General features: G+C 34.0%; 1 protein-coding gene across 4 annotated transcripts in view; it reads right to left on the bottom strand.

The window, feature by feature from the left end:
- Positions 1–14,274, bottom strand: part of CNKSR2 (connector enhancer of kinase suppressor of Ras 2) — a 296,606-nt gene that overhangs the window by 135,154 nt on the left and 147,178 nt on the right. The gene's annotated exons all lie outside the window — the stretch shown is intronic.

Genomic DNA, 14,274 nt, shown 5'->3' with positions numbered 1-14,274 from the left:
ATGCTGCTCAGCTCTTAGGTCTAGATCCAAGCTCTGTTCACAAGTAACAATTTTAATATCCACGTGCCTGAAAACAAGAACTTGGCAATGCCCGGAGCTTAATAAAACACACCACATGCTTTCTCATCACCATCTTTTAGATAAATGTGGCACACATGCCCTTAACTCGGACTGGCATCAGACTAGCAATATCTGGTGCTGACACACCAAGGCAACATTCTCATGTATGGAAGCTTCAATAAAATAAACCTTTTACCATGCTATAAAAATAGAATAAAAATGACAAGGTAATGCTTCTTCAATATAGCAGCTATTGGGAATGTATTCCAAATAACACTATAAACTTAGAATATTATGTGCTAAACTTAATGAAGCTATTTTATTTGACTTTCATCTCAAAACATATTGTGCAATTAAACCGAAGTACTTGGTAAATATTCTGACACCTGGCTCAGATGTTAGTCATGTTAAAATACTTCATTATTATTTTAAACTTCTGAACACAGAGTAAGTTGTGTTAGTGTTTTTTAATGGATTAATGATACTGTCTCAGGTAACTGAAATCTTACAATTATTTTAAAAAGCACATTAAAATGTATTATTCCAAAATTTGTTCTTTAAACAATATTATATATGAGGTAAATATCTGTATTCTAATTTGAATGAAATATCACATTCTAGGATGTGTTATTTAAATATGCTGGTTCAAAATGTATCCTGAATTTTAAGCAGGATTTAGTAAATGATATGAACACTGGTCTAGTTTCTTATGCACCTGAGTGAAAGAGTGAGGGTGTCTTTTGTCAGTTCTTCATATTTTGTCCAGAAGGTACTGCTTAACTGGAGAGAACAAGCACTTCCCCAAAGCAGCAGCGCAGATCTCTGGAGACCATGATGACGAGGTAATCTGGAATCTATCCACGGAAGGACACTGGAAGACTCTGGTGTATTTAAGGGGCATTATGTGAAAGTATAACCTTAACTACTGCTGAGTTGAGTAATGGTGAAGAAAAGAGGACAAGAAAGAAGTGAGACAATGTACATTCTTAAAATCTCAAGAGCCTCAGATATGAACCAAAAAGTCACTGTGATCTCTGCCTAATATAAATAAGATCCTGCCAATTTGGAAAACACACGCACACACGTTAATGTTGATCAACTATAGTAATGGAACTGGTCAAATGTTTCCTACTATCTATAAGTAGAAATTATTATGATCCCAAAGACATATTACTTTGATTCTGATTTCTCTGATGGCTAAATAATGTCCCTATAGCCTTTCAAACAAGCTAAGAGTCAAATAAAAACAAGCTTAAATCCAAATGCTTGAAAAAAAAGGGGGGGGGCAGAGAGAAGATATCTGAGTTATAGGTTTGGAAGGAGAAAACAGATTGGTTATATAAAGAATTTATGAGCAACAATTAATAATAACCATATGACTCATTTACTTAATCATCCGGTATATAAAGCAGTCGATATGATGGACAGGCCTTTCTTCCAGCTTATCTATTCTCCATAATAGTTTATACATAGTGTTCTATCCAGTTATTTTGTTCATTTTAATCTATCATAAGTTCTTTATGAATAGTTGAAGATTTCTGAGACTAAATGGTATTCAGTGTAATTTGACTCATCTCCATTCATACTTTCTATATGCTTTTTTAGTAAACAAAATAAAGAATTGTTTTTCCACCAGAAAGTAGAATTGTTTTTTAATGAGAAAGTTAATTTGGTTAGATTTGAATTTTACAGCTGAATGTTATTTAATGACAGAAAATGTGGTTATATAACTTTAGTACTTTTTAATTAGTCTTCCCACTATCATTGACATAACATTAGCAATGTTTTCATAAGAATCAAACACATATACACCAAGAAGCATAAAGAGTCCATGTCTCCGACTCCCAAAACCTACCTCCACTAACATAGGAAATAATTTGGATTAAAAGCACAGATAAATATATAATATGCGTTACACAATTGTCTGAACTTACATAAATTATATTATTTTTAAATTTTCCATTAGTAAGAGAGGAACGTTGTTGTCTGGCAGTGAGTTGCAAGATGGTAAATGTACATCAATACTATTTTTGTAAAAAACGTATATAAAGTTACAGGAAGATATACAATGATAGTAGTGGTTATATTAGAGAGGCATAGAGATTGTGAAATAGATTTTCTTTTTTATGATTTTAAATGTTGAATTTCTGGCAATAAGAAAAAATTGCTTTCATAAACCACCACAAAAAATGTGCAGGTCAAATAGAACCTACTTTATGAATAACAGCACTCCAGTTAGGAACTCATATATTTTAAGAATTACCTATTCAGTACCGCTTGTTCTGGATGAAGAATTTCAACAAAAACATCAAACTTGGCTCATTTTTTGCTATATGTACGTGGGAAACAAAAATATTATTTTTAGAACCTTTATGAAATGAATCTATCAAAATATGAAACTACTGTTTCGTAGCATGTCCTCCATCTAGGCCTACAACTTCAGAAGGTGATGTTTCCTCCTTTCTAACTTTTCTTCCAAGGATTCTGTGCTCTTTGATTTACACAAAAAGGAAATTTTTCATCTTTAGGAGACTCAAAATTGTTCCTTTTCAATGTTCTTTGAGGTTCTGGAACAAAAAGAAGTCTGAAGGGGCAAGATCAGGGTCAAAGGGTGGATGAGGTTAGGATTCCCAGTGAAATTCTCGTAGGCCAGCCCTAGATAATTTTATTTTAAATTTTATTTTATTTTAGGAAATCATTTTATTGGGGGCTCTTACAGCTCTTACAGCCATCCATGCATCAATTTTATCACGTCCATTTGCACCCTTGATAATTTTAAATGATTAGGTATATTGTCATGAGGGGACAAAAATTCCTTGATGCAAACGTTCCTGGCCTTCTTCTCACTAGTGCAGTTTCAATATTCTAAAAACTTCATCCTAATAAGCTCTTCTGATCAACCTGTGTTTTTCAAGGATATCTATCAAGATCACTCTCCGGAATCCAAAATAAAAACACAGTCATCATAAGCTTCTGAGCTGATCTCTCAGATTTGGCTCTCACTGGACCAGCAGATCTCCGCAGAAGCTATAGTTTTGATTGGACATTTTTTCAAGACATCTGCATTGAGCTGTAGTTCTAAACCTCCAGCTGTTGTGTGGGATGGTGTGATCAAATGAGGCAAGTTTATGTTACAACTTCGACAAATTTGGGAGCTTATGTTATAAGCTCAATGTTATAGTGCACTCATGTAAAAAGAGACGTAAGTATTTGGTAATCATTTTTCAAAATATGTTTTTCATTTTCTGAGTTAAGTCTGGTTGGTTTGGAATATTATGTATGATAGGATTGAAATCGAAAGCATATTATTATAGTAATAACAAATAAATCAGTAATGTACATGTTATGAACCATTAATAAGGAATGAAATTAAATAAGGTGCAAAATTTCAAGATAAAAGAGTATAGATAAAAATGATGAAAATTTCGCTAATAATCAAAGACATCCAAATAAGAAATTTGCAAACTTGTGAAACTCTTGAATATGAAATGAGATGTTAAGCTATTTTTGTATAGGTTGAATGATTAAATGAATTCCAATATCACAATGCGTTTCAATGGTAACATATAGAGTGGGTGGTAGGAAAATGAGAACAGATGACAATAGAGCCGTTTGTGCAAAAGAACAAGTACCTGACTTGCCTTCAATCCTCCTTCCTCCCAATAACCAATAAATGTAGGTGTTCCCTTTAAGGTAATCATTTCTAATATTTTATGAACTAACTACTTTCTTCAGGATTCCCACATCTTTCTAGTCACCCATACTTTCTATCATGAACTTGAGTCATGCATTTCCAATTATTCACTTCAGTTCAAGCATACTAACAGCTATTGAATTATCAGGCACCTATACTTTACCATGCTAGTTTTCAATATTTATGTTACATTCCTTTGAGTTATATTTCCATTATTTTGAAAGCCCATGAACTAAGCTTTGAAACTTTGCTTACACTGTGAAGCAACTAAAGCACAAAGAGATAAGTAGCAATTCCAGAGTCGCATCCAAGCATTTTCCTCTGAATGTCTCATTGCTTGCCCAAGTGAATGGGACTGTTCGGAAATCAAACGCAATTTCCCATTGCCCTCATTCATCAGAGGCAAAGGTTGGGCTCACCTATGATCTTTCCCCTTCATTTGTAATCCGTGTATGTGCCAAGAAGAAAAGATCCTAGCAACGAGCACATCTTAACAGTGCCTTAGTGCTGGCTTTAGTATAGGATCCCTAGACTTAAGAGAGAGTACAAGTGGCCTTGCTGGCTTCTAGTCATTCCACAGCTCAGGAGACCACCATTGTATACAATTGCTCTCCTTTTGAAAACCTTTGAATCGGTCTCTAAGGTTCCACCTAATTAGCCAATTCGTGAATGTGGGTACATCTTTGTCTCCTACTACTTTCAAGCACTGGTTCTCAAACTTGAGCATGCACCAGAATCACTTGATGCATGTAAAACTGCTTAAAACAGTCTGCTGGGTCCTACTGGGAGTTTCTTACATAGTAGGTCTGGTGTGGTGACCAATAAATTCCTATTTTTAACAATGCTTCAAGTGATGCTCATACCCCACTTTGAGAACCTCTGTGCTGAAAAGATCCTTAAATGTGGTGACTTACCTATGTCGAGAATATTTTAGTTTTTCAATATGACAAGATAGTAAACATAAATCACTAAGCGCTTATTGAGTCCTCCGTGTATAGATACGGTGGTAAATTACGAGGTGCAGATTGTGCCTCATTAAAGAGCATAATGAGCAGAGGGAAAGAACAGCAGGTGACTAGACATTTAGAGTACTGTAAGAAAAGCACCTCAGTAAGCTAATACAGGGTATCATGGGCACTCCCAAAAGTTACCTAACCCATCCTTGTGAGTTCAGGGAAGGCTACTTATTCACTCTCAGCTGAGCTTTTTATGAATTGAACAAGTGAAGGGAGTGTGGACGTTAGTGGGGCGAAGAAAGCTATGAGACAAAATATCACTTGTTTGAGCAATTTTCAGCAACTAAGTATGGCTGGAAAACAGAACAAGAGGTGGAGTAATGAGGTGGAATAAACACACTGGTCGGATGATTAGAAAAGGCTTTGTACCATGAATGATTTTAAAAGTTGTTTCAGTAGTGAACATATATGTTCCCGTCAAACACTGGTTTTCTCAACTAAGGTGCTGCAAAAGCATTCTTCTCTCCATGCGTTTAATTTTTATCTCATCTATAAAACCTTACCCATGCACAAAAGCTCATCTTAAATACATCATAAACCTCTTCTTATACCTGCACAAGTGTCTCCCTAGTTCCATTTGTCATGTATTGTCTCATAGTAAACAAGAGCGCTGGTGGCACAGTGAGTTACGGGTTGGACTGCTAACTTCAAGGTTAGCAGTTCAAAACCACCAGCACCTCCATAGGAGAAAGATGAGACTGTCTCCTTAAGAGTCGTGGAAAGCCATATGGGCAGTTCTGTATAGTCCTATAGGTCATTATGAGTGTGAATTGCATCAGTGAGAGTGAGTTTATTCTTAGTTGGCCTCATACATTTTTCCTTGGCTTTCAAGCTTTCCAAAATTAAAAATGGAGTCTTAATTATCTTGATATACCTTGTAATCAAATTAGTCCTTTATCAATTGGATTTAAATACTATTTGTTAATAACTGACCAAGTTTTTTGTGAGACAGTAGAGTGAAATGAGACTATATATGTTTGAGAGACAACAAAGCACCTTTAAACACCAAAGGAAGGTTTGGTTTTATAAGAAAACCAGATGTAGTACTAATTTTTCTCTTAATATAATATACCTGCTTGTAAAACTATAGTGGTTGTTCTTTACTCAATGTTATCAAATAAACATTCCCTTTAAAAATGAACTTTGAAAAACTCTTAGTATTTCTAACTTGGATACTCTAGATTTAAAGTTATAGTGATGTGGTTATGACAAAGAATATGACAGTGGATATAGATTCTTGTCACAAAAAGATTCTACTTTATCATTTGTATTACATGAACACAGTTAAGCAAGTGTCCCTCTTCTAGGGAAAGATAATGTTGTGGATACAAAGCATCTACCTTTCCCTTTCTCAATATTTTAGTAAGATATTTCATCACAGTAAAGGTGGAAACAAACCTCTTAAAAATCACAGCATGTATGTTACACAAAATGTCTGATGAAATATAGACATGTTTTCTTATATACTCAATTATTACTATTATATTCATTATAATACAAGGTATCCGTCTCTCCAAGGAATGGCAAGTTATATTGTTTACTAATCTATATATAATCCTGAATTTAGATAAAAAATTTTACATATAGCATAAACAGATTAAAATCCCGCCAGAACTTCATTAAGGTATTCTAACTATTATAAGCCATAAGGTGTGTGTGTGTGTGTGTGTGTGTGTGTGTCTGTGTGTGTGTGTGTGTTGTTCTGGGGGTGAAGGAACAAGTTGGAATTATTTTGATCAGGTTAAAGAAGACTGGGTGTCCTGGGTAAAGCGCAACATAGGTCGTTTGTAGTAAGTACAAAAAAGGTCTTCAGATTGAGTGCTGAAGAAAGATTTCCTTTCTTCTTAGTATATAACGGAACGAAGTCTGTCTCTGACCCTTTCATGAATTGTGGTGGCCTGTTTTCCAAATAAGAACTGAATTATTGGCCCAATGTATGAAAAGACATCCACTCCACTCAATTGCCCCAAGTATCCAAAGTTATATGGAAAGGATTTAAATTTATCAACTTAGAACTTCTTTACCTAATTCGCAGCTATGTTTTGGAGTTTGTTATTAAAGAGCATCACTATAGTCACAGGTAGGAAGGTGGAACATTTCTTGGGATTTTTCGAATAACCATTCACAAGACAAAGAAACAAATTCATCATTAACACTTAGACATGGTTCTGTGTATACATAGGCTCCATATCTCAGGTTGAAATCTATGAATGATGCCTCCTCACGAATGAAATTCCAAAGAGACTTGAAATGTCTTCTGATATGGATCTCTTATACCCAAATATCCTTTTTCTATTTTAAAAGCACAGAAGGGCCTTCATTCAATACAGAACTCATCGTGCTGTGGGTAACGGCACTTAAGTGTTTCCTAAAATCTTTGGTTCTCAAAACATATTTACATTACAAAAAAATTAAAGTACCTAATAAATCCAATTTTTATACCAATGATTACCTATTTCTTTAGCAAAACAGAGCCATGAAAAAATATCGAATGTAAACATTTTAAAAGTAATTTTGATACGCAATATCATTAAAGAGCCTAGAAATACTAAATCTTGAGTACCAATCTGTAATCTTCATCTTCTCTTAATATTTTCACTAGCTACTAATAAAGAGATTCATGATATTAATACCTAGTATATATGCTCTTCCATAATAATTAATTCCCTAAAAAGAATGATATAAAATTTAAAAGATGAACTAAAGAATGTGCATTCTATTAAGGGATTATATGCAAAAGTTATTTTAAATCCAAGCATAAAATCATTTGAATAGGTGACTCAGTTTTCAGAAATTTTGAAATTTTCCAGTTTATATATCTCAAATAAACCTTAGTACTGGTATTTGTATAAGTATGATAAAAAGAGATAGTCTGGGGAGAACACAAAACAAGCAAGCATTTGAAAAGAAAGGATATGGGAATTAAGTATTTTATTCTAATGGGGAACAAAACCCCACAATTTTATTCATTCAATCATCTCACATCCTCCTTAACCTTGAAAGGAATTTATCCAGTGAATAAGAATACACCAAGGCATTTTGAGTATGTTGCCTAAGTGTATTGTGAAACTTGGACAATGTTGAGTTGCTCACAATTTTACTTTGCATACATCTGTTTGAATACTATTTTCATATACACTTCACAGTCCTATATAATTAATGTGCATATGTAGTATAAAGTGCATATAAAAATCAAGCACTAAAAGAGAACATAATTTTCCAATGATGAAGATGGACGGGGAGTCTGAGTCAACTTGAGCAATACAAGAAGTCCCCTCCCCCAGCCTATCACCATCTTCCTGGAATCTTTCATTCCGTAGCCAAAAAAGATTGAGGGCTAAATCAGAAGCCCTTGATTGCTTCATGAGGAAGTTTATGGAAGGAACAAATGATTAACCGTCCATTTTTACTCTAAGTTCTCTGAATCACACATGCATTTTTACCAAAGGTGGCAACTTTCTATATGAAGCTACTTGGACTATCTTCTGTAACCTGTCATTTACACCAACTGTAGCTTTGGTTTCACTGGTGTCTCTGCTTATGTTGGGGTCTCTGAAGGTCGATGGTTATTTTTGTTTGGGGGGGGGGCATATAGTTATGTTCATATATGCTGTGTAAAACTAAAATCAAAGCTAATTATTTTCAGTTCTTCTAAATTCACAATGTCTTTTGACTTTCCCAAAACTTCCCCAAAACATAAGACTGAGCCTGAAAACCTTTGTGATGAAGAGATGGAAGAAAAAGACAGTAATATCCTAGCGAAAGGCAAATATGTGTGTCAATTTTTCATCGTATCACAGAACCTCATTCCACTAAAAGCAGTAACATTTATTTGAAAAATCCAAATACAGATTTATAACTAGGAATTTTATAAAGATATTTATATAGGTTAAATTGTAAAAACAATTTAAGTTTTACCTATATTTGGAAGTTGTTGAAATTCAACTGTTTCCTATATTTCATTTTTGTTCTGTTGAAAGACACTGGAAATAATTTTAATTAATAAAAGAGGCTCATAATCACCAAAGTAAGGAATGAAACAAAGAATGTGTATCTAAATATATATAAAGTCTCCCTTCAAGTCTGAGAAATAATAAAGAAAACGTCATTTCTTGTTTATGAAAACAAAATAATGCTTAAATTTAGGTTGGGAACCAAAATTGGGGTGGAGTGGGGGAGTTGGGGAGCAACCAAAACCTTGTGCTCTAAAGTGACAAGCTTCAAATTTTACATCACTATGAATAATTTTTAAATGCTATTTACTAGTAGACGTTTCACATAGATATATGCATCTTTGAATATTCTAGCAAACATTACAAAAGTATCTTTATCAAAATACGAAATCAGTCTACTGACCTACCTGTTTATGCATACATATATGAAGAGGCTTCAAAAAGTTCATGGAAAAATAGAATTAAAAATTCAATGATATTTTCCCACAAACTTTTCGAGGTCACCTTGTGTCTGGCTAAATAAATAGCTTTTAAAATTTGCAATGAAGTTTTCTTTTAATAACTTCCATATTGGCCATAAGTATTGTTACTGTAGATGTTATCTTTAGTAATCATTTTACCAGAATCACAGCAATGCAGAAAAAAATAACTAAGTGTTGGCACTAAATAGAGCCATAGTAAACTCTACATGCCAATCTTCCCAATTAAAGTTAATTGTTTATTGCCCAATAGTAAGATAATGAAATATAGAGGGGACAGTGTGAGAGGATGCGTAAAATTAAATAGTGGCTATGTTCTCTTAAAATTTCAGCCACCATGCTACTGGATTAAACCCTGTATTTGAATCTTAGGGCTATGTAACCTAAAAATGAATTTCACACAAGTGTCCTTATCTCTTGAATTTCTTTCTTTCTGGTGTTATAATGTATTTCACTTTGATGTAATAATTTCTTTATCCTCTCCAAGCAGTTAAATGAGATCCACTAATTGTCCATCCCTACAATTTATAGGAATTACATTAGGCAACTATGACTGATATATTTTCTCTTTTGATAAAGACTGGCAAAAGGGCTGAGATTATTGTTACTGAGTTTCAAAATGCGCTGCACATTTAATAAGTAGTAGTAGTAGTAAAGAATTTCAACCAGTAGATACATTTTAAAGTGCATATAAAATCATTACTCATAAGACACATTTTCAATTCAATATGAAATAAGTAAATAATATCAACTATCTGTGGACACTGAAAATTACACTAAAATAAAATTAGAGTACAATTTTAAATAGTAATTACATATTTCAAGAATAGACTAGTAAATTAGTAGCAAACATGAAGAAATAAATCAAGCTGCAGAGATTTGCAAAGAAAGTAGATTTTCTGACAGGCAGTTAACAATGCTAAGGCATCATACAATTTATTGACTTTATAGAAAGTCTTCATAAACTTTAATGTTATAAGAGAAAAATGCAATATGTTGGATAGTAAAATAACAAATTGATTTCTCTAGTCAAAAATGTAATTTATTTCAGTATGTGGCACTACAAAACCAGTTTCCACACATTCTTATAAAGTTTAAAGTAATCCATGTAAAAAATACATGACTATACAGTAGAATCTGAAATATTATGAATAACTGAGATCTAGAATTCAGTTTCCTTTAATTTTTGGTAAAAGTCTCTTTAGGGGTTTTCCCCACCGTTGCAAAAGAGAAAAATTCCCTCTCCTAGAATGAGAATTTCTTAAACTGCTAACATAGTTATTTTAAAGTATTAATAATTTATTAAGTGATATTTTAAATACTACATGAACATATTTAGTCTCCATAATCCAGTTAATCATTCATTTTTACAGGAATGGGGTACACCAGATAGACCGTCATTGGATTTCACTTTTTTTCAAATTTTGAGGTATAAGAAAATTTGTAAGAAAAATGTGCTCTCCTTTTAGAATATGTAACAGAAAGAAACATAGACAAGAATAAAACAGAACGAGCAAAAATGGAGGAAAACTAGTCATGTGAGAAAAGAGAATGTTAAAGGAGAAATAGCTACAATTAGAAGAAAACCTGAAAAAAATGACAATTTATAGTAAGTGAAAAGAGAAAGGACATCTGATTTTAGACCACAGAATGGTACTGATTTCACTCAGTGAAGAACTGAAACTAATCATCACTGCCAAGTCGAGGGGCTAAGTGGCACCAAGTCCTCTCTTGTTCTGAGGGTGAGGAAATAAGAAGGTGAGAGTGGAGCAAAAATGGGAGAGGCTACAGTGTGAATAAAAATGAGGGAGACACGTTTGTAAAAATTTTCAGATGACGGAATCTGTGCCCTTGCTTAACCCCATTCCCACTCCTATCACCTACTCATCTTGCTCAATGATGTGTAACATTTTTAGCAGTAATAACAATCTCTAGGTCACAGTTCTCATTGTCCATCTCTCGCTAATCAGTGATCATCATACTGACCACGTGTCACCATCTATCTTTTCCTAGACTGTCCAAACTTGGTTATTTTTTTTCCTCTTTCAATAGCCTTGCTAGCCATATCAATTGAATCCTTTCATGCCCCAGTGTAGTTACCAGGTTCCAAAAGACCTTTAAAAATAATAGCCAATAGGTTTTATATTTGTACAAAATTAAAGGACAAATTTCAGAATGCTGTGTTCAACCATCATGTGTGACATTCTTTTCAATGGACAATTCTAAGGAGCTAAGTATATGGTTTTAGTAAGGAAGGAATCTCATACCCAAGACAGTGTTAACATGAAAATTAACAGATTCATTAGGAATATGCCCAAATAGCTTTAATTACTATAAACAGTCCTGTGAGGTTCAAAAAAAAGAAAAAAGAAAACGTGCATCATGAAGGAAGAGTTGCTGATTCAAGTTATGCAGAGGTATCTCCCCAAGAGAGGAGTATAGTGGCAGATGAAGTGGGAAAATCTTGGGAGAGTCCAGCAGCCTGTGAGGAGTTGGATCTTCAGTGGTGGGGAAGACAAGCACTAGGACTCAATCTGCTTTGCTTGGATGGTCATGATTTTGCCTTCTTCCTACCTGGCAGTCACGGCTTCTCGGCCACAGAAGTAGGTTGGGTAGATAAGTTAAAAGCCATGTATAACTTTAAAAAAATAGCAACATGAAAATGGACATAAAAATTCCAGTTTCATTTCAAATAAAAATATGTTAAAAAACAAACTAGAAACACACAGGTCTAACTGGACAAGATATACCATAAAGTGATTTCAAAAATAATAATTGAATTAATCTGTGATTCATTCAACTTTGTTAGACATTTAGGGGAAACTTTCAAGCAACTTCTATATGTTGTGCATAATTACCTGTAAAAGGTATACTCAAGTATACTTAAGCAGTAAGAAATTTTACAATTACAGAAAAACGCAAACTGGACTGCTATCATCAAAATTAATAAGATTTAAAAGTTGCTTTTCTCATTATTGACACTAAATTGATTTTTCATAAAATTAGAAATTAATACATCATGGTCATTTAGCTAACGGATTAGAGAACTAATATGAACTGTACATTTTTAGTATAACTGGGCTATACTTTAATGGACCTTATTATTACATCATGACCAACCCATAAGGTCCATGGCAATAAAAGCAAGAATAGGAAAGGTCCTTGCATATTACAAATAATTTACACTTGTTTCCACTAATGTATCTACCTAGCAACCCTTTCCTAGAAACAAATTCCAGATAATTTGCATTTTATCTCCTCTCCCTATTGTGTAGTAAGAATTTGGAAACATTGTAGAGACCAGAATACAGGCAACATCTGGAAACACAAAGTAAGTTGCATTCCACAAAACCCTTTCCCCGCACTCCCACAAATTTTCCACTTGATTGAACACCAAAGAGAAAATCTAGTCATTGAGAGAATTATTAAGCAAAGCTACGTTCATAGAACTCAACGCTTTTTCTAGAATGAGAGAATGCCTCTAGTATGAAGGAAAATCAATGTGCAGGCCCTATAAGGTGCTCATCGAGAAGTGGACTCAGGGTGACCCAGTGTTCCAATATGTAAAGAGAGGGAAGAAAGGTGGGAAAGTTCTGTTTCAATGAATCCTTAATGTGTGCCCCACATTGTGAGAGGTGTAAAACATATCTAGTCTATCTGAGGGGATGAGGGGAAAGAATAGAAGCGGTAGTAAAAGGACATTTCAAATTCACTTGTAACGTTACTTCCCTCTTCTTCTCTCTTACCTTGAGGTTCACTAGTCTCTCACTAAACCTTGAGATGTACTTACATGCTTATTGGGATCCTTCTTCCTTTTGTTTGATCATTTCGCAATTTCAGTTTGGGAAAGCAATGTACTAAAACTGAAGTAAGGGTATGGGCCTTAGATTCAGACGGCCCCAAGTTGTGGGTAAATTACATAATTATTATAACCCTCAATTTCCAAAAAGAATCACTTTTTAGGATTATTGTAATATATGAATGAAATAAAATATGTACTGCTTGGCCCAGTGCCAGAACTCAGCAAGTGTTGACTATTGTTATGATTATGAAACAAGTAAACTGGAGCTCAATTAGCCACCACAACTCACTGAGAACCAACCCTAGGTCGATTTCACAGCAAAAACCGAAACCCACTTTCGGCAGTCATTATTCTGTAGAACTGTCATCATTTTTGACTCTTGCTATGATGCAAAAATATATATACATACTCTTATTATACTTAAATGTTACCAATCCATACAGATTTCATTAATTCTAAGCTTGGGGGAAAATAGTCTACAGACTATTCCCCTTAAACATTTTTGAATAAGTTTGTTGTTTTCCCCTGAGATATTATTTTCTACCCTCAGAATCAAGTAAGTGCAGGAACTATCCGCCAGATGTCATATTTGTTAAGGTCACATTTCAGAAATGGAGGCAGCGTGAACATTGTAAGAGAGGGAAAAGCTGCCAATATATTGAAGCAGCTGCTTTATCCCATAGCCCAAATCCTCATCCTAGGGGAAAAGAAACTGCAGTCAGGACAACCACTTTGCATAATTTCAAGTAATGAGAACTTTCTAGTCGTCAACACGTTTATAGCACAGAAAAGCTTTGTCTCCAACCAATATTCTAGATTATTTAGTGTCTTTCTCCCATAAACTTTAAGCTTTCGTTTAGATAATGAACTTATTGAACAAGCATAGTGTGATCATCCGGGTTTAGGAACCTTTCCAAAATATCACCACCTTCTCAGTTCATTCGAAGGCAACATTAAAATGAGTCCCTTTGCCTTGAAATCAGAATCATTGAGGAAGATAAGTCTTTTAACACAAGTCTTCTTTATCTACAAAATATAGCTTTTCTAAGTTTCTTTTACCACTAAGACATGACAAAATAAACTTAGTTAAAAGGTTGCAGTGAAAGAGAATTCTGTACTCTGACGAGTTAGTGAGCTACAAGTAGACTATTTATCCAAAAATTCCAAATGAAGATTGTTATATTAATAATCTGATTATTAAAAAATACACATTATTTTGGCAGAAAAAATATAGCAAAATGAATCAACTGAGGCAAAGAAAATAGTAAGA

This window comes from Tenrec ecaudatus, chromosome X (assembly GCF_050624435.1).
Source record: "Tenrec ecaudatus isolate mTenEca1 chromosome X, mTenEca1.hap1, whole genome shotgun sequence".
In the NCBI taxonomy this organism is placed as follows: domain Eukaryota; kingdom Metazoa; phylum Chordata; class Mammalia; order Afrosoricida; family Tenrecidae; genus Tenrec; species Tenrec ecaudatus.
Note: the sequence above shows the minus strand (reverse complement) of the source record. Positions and strands in the feature narration are given on the sequence as shown.